This window comes from Vombatus ursinus, unplaced genomic scaffold (assembly GCF_900497805.2).
Source record: "Vombatus ursinus unplaced genomic scaffold, bare-nosed wombat genome assembly UNPS02015255.1, whole genome shotgun sequence".
In the NCBI taxonomy this organism is placed as follows: domain Eukaryota; kingdom Metazoa; phylum Chordata; class Mammalia; order Diprotodontia; family Vombatidae; genus Vombatus; species Vombatus ursinus.
The window spans coordinates 9,814,705-9,829,715 of record NW_020955033.1 but is presented as its reverse complement, the minus strand read 5'-3'; the positions used below and the strand labels follow the sequence as shown (position 1 = coordinate 9,829,715).

The following is a 15,011-nucleotide window of genomic DNA, read 5'->3' as shown; positions in this document are numbered from 1 at the left end:
CTCTCTCTCTCTCTCTCTCTCTCTCTCTCTCTCTCTCTCTCTCTCTCCTAATACAGTCTTGGCTGAAAGCATGCTACAGGAAAAGACCAGACCAGAAGTAGCATTATGAATTGTGTGTACTTTTTTTTTCTGTCATAGCTTAGATGCAAATAAACTGAGGCCTGGGCAATATTAAGGACTCTGTGACATTCCCTTTTCTATTCATTTCTCCCTTTTAGTGTTCCTTTCTCATCACCCATTCAGATACCCAGTGTCTTCTTGATCTTTAACCTCTTGCTCAAAACAAAAAATAGTCTTTTTAAACTTTTATTGAGTTTACTAAAAATAATTTTTATATCACTGTGATAATTTTCCCCAAGTTTTGTTTCTTATCCGTAATTGTGGAATGCTGAGTTATCTCTTCTTAAAAGAACACCAAGATACTAGGAGCAAATGGGGGAGATGTATTTTAAGTGTCAACACTATATTTTAGGAGTAAGGAGAAATCCGACAAGGCATAAGACTGATTCTGAAGGTGAACTTATTTCAAACATTTTAGGGTGATTTAATGGCTAGGTCAAAAGGGACAGTTGGTTCTAAGACCATTTCCTTATTTTCCTTTCTTCTTCCTCACCTCTCTCCTCTTCCCCAATCCTCTTTAGGCCTCCTTCTGCCCTTTTCTCCCTCATCCATCCCCAGGTTGACTCAGAAATGTTGTTCCCTCAAGTCTGCTAGTACCTAAAACACCAAGCCCTCATGCAAGAGCAATGAGGATGGGGAGAGGCAGGAAGGGGGACCAGGAATAGGACTGGTTTTATGATGGGACTTTATGGATATAGTAGAGGGAGCATCAGTCTCTGGGGAGGTCAAGAACAAGATATCTAAAATTCCTAGGATATAAGCTTCCCAGACCTTTGTCTTTTAATGTGGATAATTGTTAGTGTGATGTTGATGGTAATTAGAGTGTTATAATCGGCGTTTAGAACTGGATGAGACCTTAAAGGCCATCTAAACCAATTCCATCATTTTATAGGAACTGGAAAACTAAAGTATCTCGCACAAGGACACAGAGTTAATAATTAACAGAGCTGGGGTTCAAATCAATGTTTTCGATTCTAAACCTCAGATTCCTTTTTCACCTAATCAGGCTGCGTAGCACCTGGGAAAATTGTTGATATTAAAACATTTACAAATTTTGGCACACTAAAGAAGATGCAAAGAGATAAATTTTTTATGACTAGTTTTGCTATGCAAAAGTAATGTTAACTGCCATAATTCAAGAAATTTTTTGCCATTTATATCTAATTACCATGTAGCAAAATGAGTGTGTGTGACATTTCAGGTACTCTAAGTAAATTTTATTGTAAGTTTTAAGGATTAGAATGGTCAACTCTATTGATGCATGCCTGAACTGTATGTTTTGTCTTCTTATCAGATCTGCCTCATCCAGGGGAGGCAACTGCAGCTTTCTCCCTTAATGCCAAAATTTAGAATTCACTGATAGCATGTGTCTTCCATCAGCTAGGGAGGAAAAAAAGAAACTTAGCACCTTGTTAGGAAGAATAATTGGTTAAATTATGAGTTTCTACCCTGCTTTCTCCCCAGGAGTTATTGTTTTGACCCCCAAGGGATGATTACCCCCAAAACTAAAATTATCTTTAAAAGTATTTGAAGACACTTTTAATACTGATTGCCCCTGGTGCCAGAATTGTTATTTATGCCTCTTGACTGTTGATCTACTCACAATTTAAAAATTCTTTGTGATGACATCTGTTGGACAGCTTTACCTTCAATCCTAATTTTGTTTACTTCGTAGTAAGGAAACAAAATCAATAGTTATTAATTCTGTGTCCTAAAAGTCTTAAAGAAAAAAAATACTTAATTACCTTCTTATGGTAATCAAGATATAAACTAACACATATGCAAGTACTGCCTTAGGCTGGTACTTTGCATTAGCCTAACAGGTATCAGTAGAAGTTCTAAGATTAAAAGAGAGCTTTTTCTACCATCAATTTCTATTTGGATTCTAGTTTTTCCTGTACATCCGACCCTTATGAAACTCAAGTGTGGTTTATAATCAGCATATTTTCTTGTGGGAAATTAGAATGATAACAAAATGTCTTCCTTTTACTTGAGTTTTTAAATGCTAAGAACACCAAACTAAGAATCATGATACTTGACTTTGAAACAGTGATGCCTTCATTACTTGACTGACATTCAGCAATTCACTTCATTTCTCTCAGTCTCTGTTTCCTTACTAATTTATAACCAACACCTTGAACTAAATGGTCCCTAAAATACCTTTAAGCCCTAATATTGTTAGATTCTATACTTAGTGAGTCAAAGTGGGGCAGTAGGTTGCACAGTGGACAGAGCACCAGGCCTGGAGTCAGGAAGACCTCAGACACATTCTAGCTGTGTGACCCTGAGTAAGTCACTTAACCCTGTTTGCCTCAGTTTCCTCATCTGTAAAAATGAGCCGAAGAAGGAAATGGCAAACCACTCAGTTATATTTGCCAAGAAAACCCCAAATGGGGTCACAAAGCGTCAGCAGGACTTGAAAGAACTCAACAATAACAACAGAAATAGCAAAGTAGAGAGGCAATGTGATGGAGTGGGAAATGCTCTATTCTTGCTAAAGACATTGAGTTTGAGTCCTCATTCTGACACTTACTAGCCCTGAGACTTTGGGGAAGTAATTTCATCCCATTGTGCCTCAGTTTCCTCATCTGTAAAATGAAGAAAAATTTACTTTCACTACTTAGCTCACAGCATCATATGAGGAAAAAATACTGAATAAATGCAAGCTGTTGACATTTTTGAGGTGATACAATACATGTCCCAGTAGGGATAAGTCATTTTTGCATTGTACATGCTGTACAAATGTGCAGAAATATAAGTTCCATTTGATCTAGACCTGCTAAATTTGACTCGCTGTTTCTGTAAGTAAACAAGGCAGTGTGGGCTTGGCTAGCTAATTAGAAGTGTATTTTTCTCCATTACAGATAATTAGGATTTACCAGTCCCTGGATCAAGTGCTTGGAAACCTTTAAGTTCCATAGTCAGCTGCCATTTCAGAGAACAGAAAATATATGGTTTTGGAAAGTTCCTGCTGTGCCTTCATAGAGTTTTAGGTGAGTGTGTGTGTGAGAGAATTTAAGCTGGGCACTAGATTGTACCTCCTTAATGTTCTTTGCGTGAGAAGAATCAAAGTTTAAGACTAGTACTTCCTTCTGTAATTTTTTTTTTTTTGAAGCAAGGTGATAGACTATGGAGACCTTGACGTTGGCTTTGCTACTTATTAGTGATATGATCTTGAGCAAGTCACTTAACTACTCTAAGCCTCAGTTTTTTCATTTGCAAAATGAGGATAACAGTGCATACCTTGGCTTATTTCACAGGGTTCTTCTGAGAATCAAATGAGATCATGTTTATGAAAATACTTTGTAATTTGTAAACTACCATAGAAACATCAGGTGTTGATTGGTCTTTCTCCCAGTTCTCTTTATTACTTCTGTTGTTGGAATTCATCTGGATCCATGTTGCAACCTGGAGTGTGCTGGAGCCAGCTTATACTGGCTGGAGAGAGCTGATCACTAAATTTTCAGGGTGAACATTTATACCTTAGAAATTACCAAATGCTACAAACGAGGGCTTTCTTTATTGTTTTGTTGATTGCCTATAGATTTATAAAAGTGATGGAGCAAATGTTAATGGTGCAAATTGATGTTAAAAATGTGTTGTACTACTTAGAGACCTGCTTATTAAATATTTACCAGGATACCTCTGGTTGTAACTCCTGTGAAAAAATATACTTCTTCCCTAGGGCCTCTTTCTGATTACTATTAGATAAATTTCATAATATCATGATATTTAGGACTGTCCTAATATCCATCATGTGAATACACATACCAATACATACATATATATATATATATATATATATATATATATACATAGTTGTAATTAAGAGTGGCATAATGGATAGAGGGCTAGTGTTAGGGTCTGCGCAACCTGAATTAAAATCCTGCCTTAGGCAAGGATACAGAACAAATCATTTAACATCTCATTACCACAGGCAACTTTCTAAGAGTATGAATTGCAGAACAGTTACTGATCTACTTAACTGAGGGGATTTCCTCACAGAAAATTCCATATACTGATGAAGTCACAGGTCTTGGGGAGAAAAAAAAGAAGTAATGATTAAATATATTAAGGGTGAATGAGACAAGGTAATTTTTTAATGGAATAAGATCCAGATGGAAATTTTATTCTAAATCACAGTAGTGTTTGTATCATTGACAGTTTTATGAACTCATAGATTCTCAGGCTAGAGAATATCTAGCCCAAACCCTCATGCAAATGAGGAAACTGAATCCTAGAGAGGGGACTTGTCCAAGGTGACAAAATGAGTGAGTGACATTCGTGACTGACTTGAACCTGAGTTATGATTTCATTTGAATATCAATCATCCATTCAATAAATACTCTTTTGGCATGAGAACAATGCATTGTCAAATGTATATCAAATAGGATACCATTTTGAAAATCTAATTTTTTTTATAATAGAAGTAAAATTTAAGGACAGTTTTACTTTTAGTTCTTGACATTGTCATTTTTTTGTGATTTAGTTTATGTTATGTTTTTTACGTGGAGAGATTTTTATTAATTTTTGTCCTAAGGGCCTTAGTGGGGAAAAAAAAAAAACAAACTTTAAACCAAAATCCTTAATTCCCTTCCCATGGTAGTCAAGATACAAACAAGTAAATTGTAGATATCAATACTGCCTTAGACTGGTACCTTGCATTAATTAATTTGACAGGTATCAGTAGAAGTTCTAAAAATAAATTCTGCCATTAATTTCCATTTTGATTCTGGTTTTTTCTACATATCTGCCTTGTATAAAACTCAAGTGTGGTTTGGTTTTTTTTGGGGGGGGGGACAAGGCAATTGGGGGTAAGTGACTTGCCCACAGTCACACAGCTACTAAATGTCAAGTGTTTGGTCTAAGATCACATTTGAACTCGGGTCCTCCTGACTCCGGGGGCCGTGCTCTATCCACTGTGCCACTTAGCTGCCCCTTCAAGTGTGGTTTATAACCAAGACTTTCTTATTCTAGACTTATATACTATCTTATCAATTCCAATTGATCTCTTTTTCAGAGGAAATGTCTAGATTTGGACCAAGGCAGTAGTGACATAATCGTGACCAAGTCACACAATTTATTGGACCTTAATTTTGCTAAATGAGGTAAAATGAGGTGTTTGGATTAGATAATCTCAGTTTCTTTCCAGCTCTAACATTTTATGTCATGAAGTTAAACATAGAGTTGAGAGGCAATATGATATAGTGGCTGGAGTGTTGGCCTTAGAATTAGGAAGACATAGATTTCAATCCCAGACCTGACACTGTCTAGTTATTTGACTATGGATTGTTGTAGGTGAGAGAATTCCAACACCAGATAAGTAAGAAGTCCTTGATATTAACTACCAAAAAAGGAGGAGTTAACAAAGGGTTAGAACTGGAAAGTGGGAAAGAGGGCTGCCTAGCTCTCTCTGAGTCAAATCTCCAAAATAAGGACTTCTTTATTTCATGTAAAGTGTTATGAATTTCCAGAGACTCACTCACACTCACATCCAAATGTAAATATTGATTAATACATTAGGGGGAATGATGGTGACCTGATGAATATATCTAGGCTGGCTGGTGGTGATGTTTCAGTTATACTTTTGAGTAATTTCAGAATGAGGTTGATTAATTCTCTCATTATTTGAAGGGTGTTTAAATTTAATTTACTGTAACTGTATGGAGCAAAGATGTTATAAACCAAAACATAGTGGTGATTTGCATACATTTAGAAGAACTTTGTCTAATAAAGATCCCCAGAGCTCAACTTAAGTACCCTTTAAAAATATGAGAAAAACAAGTTGGCTACTGTTAAAGTCACCCCTTGAGGATCAAATGAAAAGCCTGTATCCTTAGTCGTTCTATCAGAAGTTCAGATACACTTTATTCTCTCTCTGTGTCTGTTTCTCTCTCTCTCTCTCTCTATCTCTCTCTCTCTCTATCTATCTATCTATCTATCTCTTTTGCAAAGAAAGGTGAGCAACTATAGCTTGCATTCCCTAAGGAAATAAATGTTACCTAGGAAATAAATTGAAGGTTGTCTTTTTTTTTAAGTCATAATTCTGTATCTTAGTATGAAATAATCTTGTTGGCTGCTCTTAATAGCAGTGCAGACTTGTTATTGTTACAAATATTAACATGAGTCAGTATCGAATTTGCAAAAAAGCATTCCCAGATATGATTTATTTTGTTTCTGGTTTTGTAGGTTGACATTTAGCACAACTCAATCTAATATGGAGACTCCCCCTTTAGTGATCTCCTGTTTTTAGGGTGTCACTCATTCCAACATTCATATTTAAATACAGAGCCTTTTGATTTCTCCGATTATGCATCTTCTCTCCACAGCTGAATGATCCATCATCCTTCTGTTAGTTATGGCTGCTTGCTACCCAAGATGCTTTATGAGCTGGCATACTATTTAGCAAGGCTGCACTTCCTCTAATGAATACCTGGTGTGTCATGAGAGAAGTGTCTGTCCTCTTTGACAAGTAAATACTTCATCATTGTTCTAACATTCCCAGTCTGCAGGAGTTCCTTAGAACTAATGAAGCTTTTAACTTAATCATTTCTGCTCTTCACTGGGTTATTTGTGAGTGTAAGCGCCTGGCTACTTTATTTTTCTTTTATTTATGTACTTTATTCTTTTTACCCTCTTCCTCAGAGGTCAGCAGGCTTGCTCAATTGTCAGTTTTAGTGCATTTACATCTCAAAAGGACATCTTGTTCCCACTGCCATTGGAAACAGAACATTGGAGGGGGGGGGCGCGGGAGTGCCAAACATTTAATATCCAGTGTGGAATGCTCTCAGAGAATAAATAAATAGCTTGATCATCAGACTTGCTGAGGCCTTTAACAAGTCTGTGAAAATCCTTTAGCATCCACAATGAGGAAACACAGAGCCAGTCATAGTCAGGGGTAGGCTGGCACCTTGATCACATGATTTGAGGAGTTCCAAAATTCTCAACTGCCTAAACATATCCCTTTAGGTTTGTTTCTCTTAGGTGCTTTCAAAAGCCCTTAAAATTTGCATTGGTTGAGATATTCTTTTGGGTTAAGGAACTGTGTCTTCAGTTAAAAAGTAAATATGTTACCTGGGAAGTATTACAGATGCACATGCATGTCTGGCTGGGGTGGCATCAGCTCTGACTGATAGATTTTTGTCAGGGAGAATAGCTAGATAACCAAATCATGGATCAGGAAAGATAAGCACCCATAGAGTGCTGCAGGCTACCTGGAATGTTTCTGGATCCATGAGAAGAGAAATGTAGCACTGAAAGACTAAGACAAAATTGATGGTTACTTCTGAGACAGCAGACGTCACATCAGCCATGAAGGCTTCACTTAAAGACTTGGGTCCAAAAGACTATAACTTTGTGTTTATCTCAGTGCCCCCATTGAACTCTTTATGACTTTATGACAGCAAAATGATTGCTGATCTGCATTGATGGGAGGAGTGGGGAATTTGCTACAAGGATGAAATCACAGGACTGGACAAAAACAAAAACATCTTACAGTGATGCTGGATGGGTGCACATGAAATAAAAAGAATTATCTCAGAAGAGTCTAAATTTGCAGTGACATAACAGTCACCTGTTAGTCAACAAGCATTTATTAGGTGCTTGCTATATGCCAGGCTCTGGGCTAAGCTTGGAGGATACAAAGATAGGTGAAAACCTGGTCCCTGAACTTGAAAGTTTTATAAATGACATCATTATGTATAACCACATAAAGTAAAATGAGCTGGTCATGGAATAAGAGCAAGAGGTGGCCCAACTGTTACAACAATATTCACAAAACCCATGGGGGAAATGGTTTTAATTTATGAAGAATTTGTGTAAAAGGAAGGACAAGAATCATAGAGTATGAGATGGCATGGGGGGTGGGGGGAACTGTCATGGAGTAGATCCCAATAGTGATGAGATTATGTTTTTTGTGGCACCAAAGTACAATAGCCATGGAGTATCCTAAGAGTATCTTCCCATTTTCATAATCAAGGCGTGTGTTTGTACAGATTTATATATATATATATGTATTTATATTAGTATATATACACATACACATATATTTAATGGCATTAACCAGGCTATGTGGGGGGGGAGTAGAGTGCATTTAAGGGATAGAACTTCGCTGAAATCAGAAAGTTAAGGTGGTGTCTAAACTAAATAGTTTGCAGAAGGAAGCCAACTAGATGGTCAATTATACCTTTGTGTGATGCTATCAAAGGGCAGTGAACAAATAGAAGCAATAAAAAGAAAGTGGTGATGAGGAAGAGGAAGGCATTGAAATAGGCTCCAAGATGGTATTGGGAGAGGTGAACAAATGGTGTGTTTAGGTGGATAGCTAGAATAGAGAAAATAATCAGAAAGAAACCTTGGGGAAATTCAAAGTTCTTTGGGGCCACTTTATATAAAGTCTTGAAGGTGAAGCTCATTTAAATTTAAGGAAATAATTATTTGTTGGGTTAAGGGAAAGAATATGTGGCATGAGAGTGAATGAGGAAAAGCATTTCCACAGTGATGTTTTAAACTTAAAGAAAGAAAGTAAAAAAACATGAAGACAATGAAGCTGCTATTTTCAAGATAAGACTGGTCCAAGTTGGGAAAGATCAATAAATATGGGAATTCCCTGGGGTGACACATCTGTTCTTTGTTATAGGGATGCTTCTGCTATCCTTAAAAAATGCTTAATTCTATTCAGCTAATATTTAGTAAGTCCTTGTGCAAGGGGCTATATACAAAGGGTGTTTTAGGTGCTGTAGTTACAAAGGCAAAAGCATTCCTCGACCTCAAGGAGTTTGTGTTTTCATAGAGCAATAGAATAGACCCCATAGATGAGAACAGTATAAGATAGGAAATGAAAGGAGCAAAAGAGAGATCCAAATAAAGTGATATAGGAAAATTTGAGGAGAGAGAGAACAATAACAATGGGGTGGAAGAGAGGGGAATGAATGTGGAACGCTTCCTAGAAAAAGTCGCACCTGGGCTGATTTGAGCTGAATGCTAAAGGTAGAGTAAGATTCTGAATATATTGAGGAGAGAGTTCCCTTTAGCCATGGAGGGTGGTTTATGTAGATGCCAACAAGGGAGATGGAATTTTGAGTTCAAGAAATAGCCAAATGTCCAATTCATCTGTAGCAGAGAATGCATTAATCAAAATAGAATGAAATAAGGCTGAAAAGGTAGATTGGAGCCAGATTTTGAAAGATTGTAAATGCCAAACCAAGGAATTTATCCTAAAAAACAATAGAGAGCCACTGAAAGCTTTTGAGTAGAGAAGCAGCATGGCTATATGTGTGTGTTACAATGATTATTTTTTATTTTGTTTTGTTGCTAGGCAATGGGGCTAGGCAAAGTGACTTGCTAGGGTCACACAGCTAGTAAGTGTCAAATGTCTGAAACTGGTTTTGAACTCAGGTCCTCCTGATTCTAGGGCTGGTGCTCTATCTACTATGCAACCTAGCTGCCCCTAGAATGATTATTTTGGCAATTAGAAGGATGGGAGAGGGAAGAGGCTGGGATCAAGCAAGGCAACTGTGGACATTACTAAAGTAGTCTACAAGAGAGATGTTAAGGACCTACAGTAGAGGCTGTGTGAGCAGAGCGAGGGGAAGCATGTAAAAGGTGTTATGGTGGTGCAATCCATGGGATTGAATAATTTATTGAATGAGGGGACAGGAAAAAAGTCAAAGATGACTCTGAGGTTATGAACCTAGATGATTGGGTATGACTAAATACTTCTATTATGTAGTATTTAAAAATTAACGTAAATCCTCTTCAAATATAGATGCTGTCTAGAATAGCCCTACTTGGATATCCTTCTGGTACCTCAAATTCAACTTGTCCAAAATCAAACTCATCAAAGATCATAGAATTTTAAGCTCAAAGGGACCTTAGACACTGTCTGGTCTAATCCTTCATATGAGGAAACTGAGGCCCAGAGGTGAAATGTAGTAAGAGGCCCAGGGTCATACAGGTAGCAAATTTTCATTCCTCTTTCCCCAAACCTGTTTCTATTCATAACACTACTATTCTCCCAGTCCCCCCACTTCAAAATTTAACTTATCTTTGTGCCATATCAAAGACCTAATAATTCTACTGATTGGTTGATTCACCCATAGCTCTTGAATCTAGCCTCCTTTCCAGTCTCATGGAAGTCAAGTCAGTCAGTCAGTAAACATTTATTAATTACCTGCCATATGCCTGACACTTTGCTAAGCCCAGGAATACAAACAGGAAAAAGACAGTCCCTGCCTTCAAGGAGCCTGCAATTTAATGAAGGAAAACAGCACACAAAAGGAAGTTGAAAAGTGGGAGGAGGGGAGACATCTTGTACAAGGTAATAATGGAAAAATGCAAAAGGATTCTGGAAAATGAAGAGATGATTGGCCTGGGCTCTTTCTTTAAGTAAAAGATTTGGTAGAAGCTCATTACTCAGCCCTCCACTCAGAGAGGTAGATGAGACTGATGAAGTGTGAGTTGTTGTTCAGTTGTTTTCTGTCACATCCAACTCTTCATGACCCTATTTGGGATTTTCTTGGCAAAGCCACTGGAATCATTTGCCATTTCCCTCTCCTGCTCATTTTACAGATGAGGAAAATAACCAAACAGGGTTAAGTGACTTGCCCAGGGTCACACAGTTAGTAAGTGTCTGAGGCCAGATTTGAACTCATGAAGATGAGTCTTCCTGACTTCAGGTCCAGCATTCTATCCACTGTGCCACCTAGCTGTCTCACCTGGCATTTATTAGGCACTTAATAACTGCTTCTTAATTCATCGATTGATTCTGAATTTCACATGATAGAACAATATTTGAAATGCATCATACAGAAGGAAAGCTTGAATACCTAATAATTATGGTGGGGAGCAAGCTATAGGACCTATACACAAAGGCTTTCCATATGTTAAAAGGTGCTAAAGTTTATGCTCCAGTGGCATTACTAGTGATTATGAAGGATTGAGATATAAGTGGAGGTTCACTACTTAGTGGAAAAAAAAGGTGGAGGGAGCCTAAAGTACATAGCTTCTATATGTCCATCCTAAACATAAATCTTTCCCAGATGAATTTCTCCCTCCTTCAGATGAATGGAGTTCTATGGAGGATTTCCATGCTCTATTTCTAATGGTATGTATGAGTTGTAGCATTCAAGCTTAGCTGTTTTTCAGTACAATTAGTCATCTACTTCCTGACAGATAGGTACAGCCTTAATAATCTCTTACCTAATGACAAAGAAAATATTCTGTCAGGTCAGGACTGACTCCTCATTAAAACCCTGACACTCTGTCTCTCTCACCCTCCCCTTACCATCCCAGGCTCAAGCTTCGTGTGTCCTGACTGCAAAGTGTTGTGGTTGCCTAGTAACCAGGGGAAATGTGTCAGAGAGCAAGGGAAGCTTAGATTAAGGAGGTCTTGACAGTTTCAGGTGGGCCATAGAATACTCAGGTAGCCCTGAATCAGGCATTCCAGATGTTTTTAAATGGGCTTTGGGGCCAGTAGTTCTCATAAGATGCACATTCAGCTATCAAAATGAGAACAGGAATTTAATGTAATCTCACCCTGGACTTTAAAGAAGGACTCCAAAAGAAAAAGAAAGACCAAAGAGAATCCAAGAGACTAAGTCACTGATTTGTATGAAACACTTTTTTTTTCACTTTGACATTGCTTTAATGATAGACTTGGTCACATGGGCAGAATCATTAAAAAGTCACTATCAGGACCAGTTCTGGGAAGAAGTCCCCAATCCCTCCTCCTTGGGCTGGAGACAGAATCATTCATAGCCCACACATTCTGAGTTTAGTGGGGAAATGAGGGTTGGGGGAGTTCAAAAAACCCAGTGGGAACATCCTCATACTGAAAAAGGAAGGGAGTCAGACGAAACCAAACCCATAGGGCCAAGACTGTTCTATCTCTCCCCTACATGGACAAATGCCCTACGGAAGGAGGCAGTAGATATGGTGACAAATGCCCAGCAATGTACATACTCTCACAGGGCTTTTCCAGATCCCTTTTTAAGTCAGACTGTTCAGTTTCCCTAGTGGAAAAAATTTCAGTATTTACTCCAATTCTGCCTTTCTCAAATTGAGTATATAAAGAGCCTGAAGCTTACGTCTTTTTTTTTTACATTCATCCAGAAGTACTATAATGGAAGAAAGAAAAGCTAGTAAACATTGGGCTATGATTAATATAAGAAATATCCTTCCTGAAGAGGAAGCATCATCACTATAAAACAATGACATCCCCTCCTATATGATATAAAAACAATAGCACTTTTTGAAACAAGTTTTTATTTTACATATAATAATGCTGACTTTTAATACAATTCAGTCACATCATATGTAGGGAGAGTAAGGTAGTGCCCTCTCTATATGATTTGAGGATTTCCAGAAAGTTTGCCCCCCAGAATTTATCCGTGGCGCCCTAAATACCTATATCATAATTGGAGGCAAAGGTTTCATCCAAAGAACTATCTCTAAGAGGCCTCTGCTCAAACGCAAACATGGTATTTTGAAAGGTTCACAAATTAAAACATTGTGACTCATTATCACATTATCAGGGGCTGCTCTGTGGGTACATTTTGAAGTAGGTGAAGAGGAGAGTTGATGTCTAGAAACATGGATACTGCAAAAGGAAGGCAAGCCCAGGTACGATCCTGTGATGAATGGTTCCTTGGAGTCAAGGGAGGGAGGAAGGCACTGGATGTCCGGGCCAGTTGGACCCTTCTTAGGCAATCTGGTGGCCCTTCACTCCTAAGGGCTCATCATACTAGTTCCACATTTAGGGTGAATATCTTATCGACTTTGGCTCTATTGCAACTCAGAACTCCTGAGCTCAAGCGATCTACCACCCATCAGCACAGACTGCTGCACCGGGCCAATTCTGCTATCATGTCAGGAAGTTCTTCCCAAATCTTACCTCCAAATGCCCTGCTATGATCATATAAAAAGTCATAAATAACATTTTTATAATCCAGTAAAATTTACAAAGCCTTTCCCCCAATAACTCTGAGGAGATGGTGTACATTATGCCCCCTTTCACACTCTATGTTTCAGTCAAATTGGCCTGGTTGCTGTTTTCCTTATACAACATTCTCCTGTCTCAATGCCTTTGTACATTGTACTTGTCTAACAGAAAGGGGACTTGTTACAGGCTGGGATAATTACCCTTTCCCTCTCAGGGAGAGAGATTCAGCCCTGGGTAAGCCTGAGCATCAAAATGAAGGATCAGGTCCATTTCCTCTCGTTTTTTGGCTCTTCACACCCCCACCCCAGAGCCGTGTGGAAAATTACTTAAAATTTAGGGTCGGTTCATGGCTGGGTCTTTCCTAAAGGGGAGAGTAGAAATTTACTCAATACACAATATTTCTCTACAAAAACTGCTAAGCACAAAAGATTCATAAACTCAGATTAACCAGAAAAAAAATAAACGAGAAGCAATAATTTGTACTACTATAAAATTCTACCTATTGGTTGAGACTTGAACATCTGAACATTAAGTGGTTTGCAAGACTGCAGAATAGGCATTTCACATTTCACCTTGCTATTAACTATCCAAACAGTTGAAGTCTATGTCTTTTGGCAATTAATAGTCAATAAATATTTATTGAGTGTCTACTAAGTGCCAGGTACTGTGCTTAGTAGGCTTATTCTCTAGTCGGAGATCAACTTCTTCTCCAAGAAGTGTTGTAGTAGAAATAGAGAGGGTATCTTCCTGAGCTCCTAAGATGGCCCATTTACCCTAGAAATGTCCATCTCACAATCACTGCTCAATCACCTATGATCAGGCAAAGAAACACAATCCTGTACGGAAGAGGCCTTCAGAAGACCAAGCCCAGGCTCAGACTCATCTAAGCCCACACGTGTGTTTTAACTTTGTGTCTTAACTGGCGTGTTCTCTGAGTTTTGCTGTTTGCTTTTTCTGCTAGAGTGGGAGGAAGGAATCAGACCCTCCACACTTCTCGGAAAAGGTTCAAAGAATCCTTCTATATTCAGCAAATGGGAAGAGAAGAGAAATCCAGAGTAGTTTCATTCCTTTTTAAACACCCACTGAGTCAGCAGATCTTCCTAATCAATAGCCAATAAGGGGGATTATTCATCATCTCAAAGAACCCAGCACATTGAGCTACACACTTCCCAGGAATCCCAGGAATCTGACAGAGGAGCTCTGTGGAACGCTTCTTTGAATAGTTCCTTCAGGTGTCTGCGCAGCATACTCCATGAGGTGTAACCACTGAGATGCTTAGATAATCCCTTCCATTTCCACTTCTGGGAATACCTAGCTGTCCTCAAATCTTCAACTAAGTGCTACCAGTGAAATGAGGCTTTTCCTCATTCCCCCCAGTCGTTAATGCTCTCCACTCAAATTGTGTTTATTATATCTATAGCATATGTAGCATATGCATATATAATTGATCTGTGTATATATTATCCTTCTTAATCCCCAAATGAACTCCTTGAAGGCAAGGACTGTTTGCTTCACTATTTTTCATATTCTAAGGTCCTAGGATAGATTTTTGCACATACTAGATCATTCAGATGGTAAACAATTATTAATCCCCTACTGTGTACCAGACTCTGTGCCAAGAACTGGGGATACAAAGAAAGGCAAAAAGCCATCCCTGCTCTAAGGGGGCTCACAATCTAAGGAGGCAGAACACATAAAAAGAAGCTGAAAAGCAGCATGATGAAGTTCATAGGAGCACAGTCAGGTGGAAAATGATGACATGGCTACCCTGGATGCCCTCTTTAAATGGAAGGTCTGGGAGGAGCTCCCCACTGTCCACCCTCTACCCTCTCCAATAAGAAGGAAGGAGGGGACCCAGGGGCAGAGGGTACTGAGGAAATTTGAGTTTCAGAGAATATCTTTCAGGATGATTAAATCCCAGAGGGCATGATAAATAATAATAATAATAATA

General features: G+C 38.4%; 1 protein-coding gene across 14 annotated transcripts in view; it reads left to right on the top strand.

The window, feature by feature from the left end:
- The window catches only part of DTNA (dystrobrevin alpha), a 473,738-nt gene that overhangs the window by 225,243 nt on the left and 233,484 nt on the right, over nt 1-15,011 (top strand). For 13 of the 14 annotated variants that reach the window (XM_027846914.1, XM_027846923.1, XM_027846918.1 and 10 more), the window contains exon 2: nt 2,985-3,113. The exons of the other annotated variant lie outside the window; for it this stretch is intronic. The gene's annotated coding sequence lies outside the window, so the exon portion shown is untranslated. The remainder of the gene's footprint in view (nt 1-2,984; nt 3,114-15,011) is intronic. 14 annotated transcript variants of the gene reach the window in all.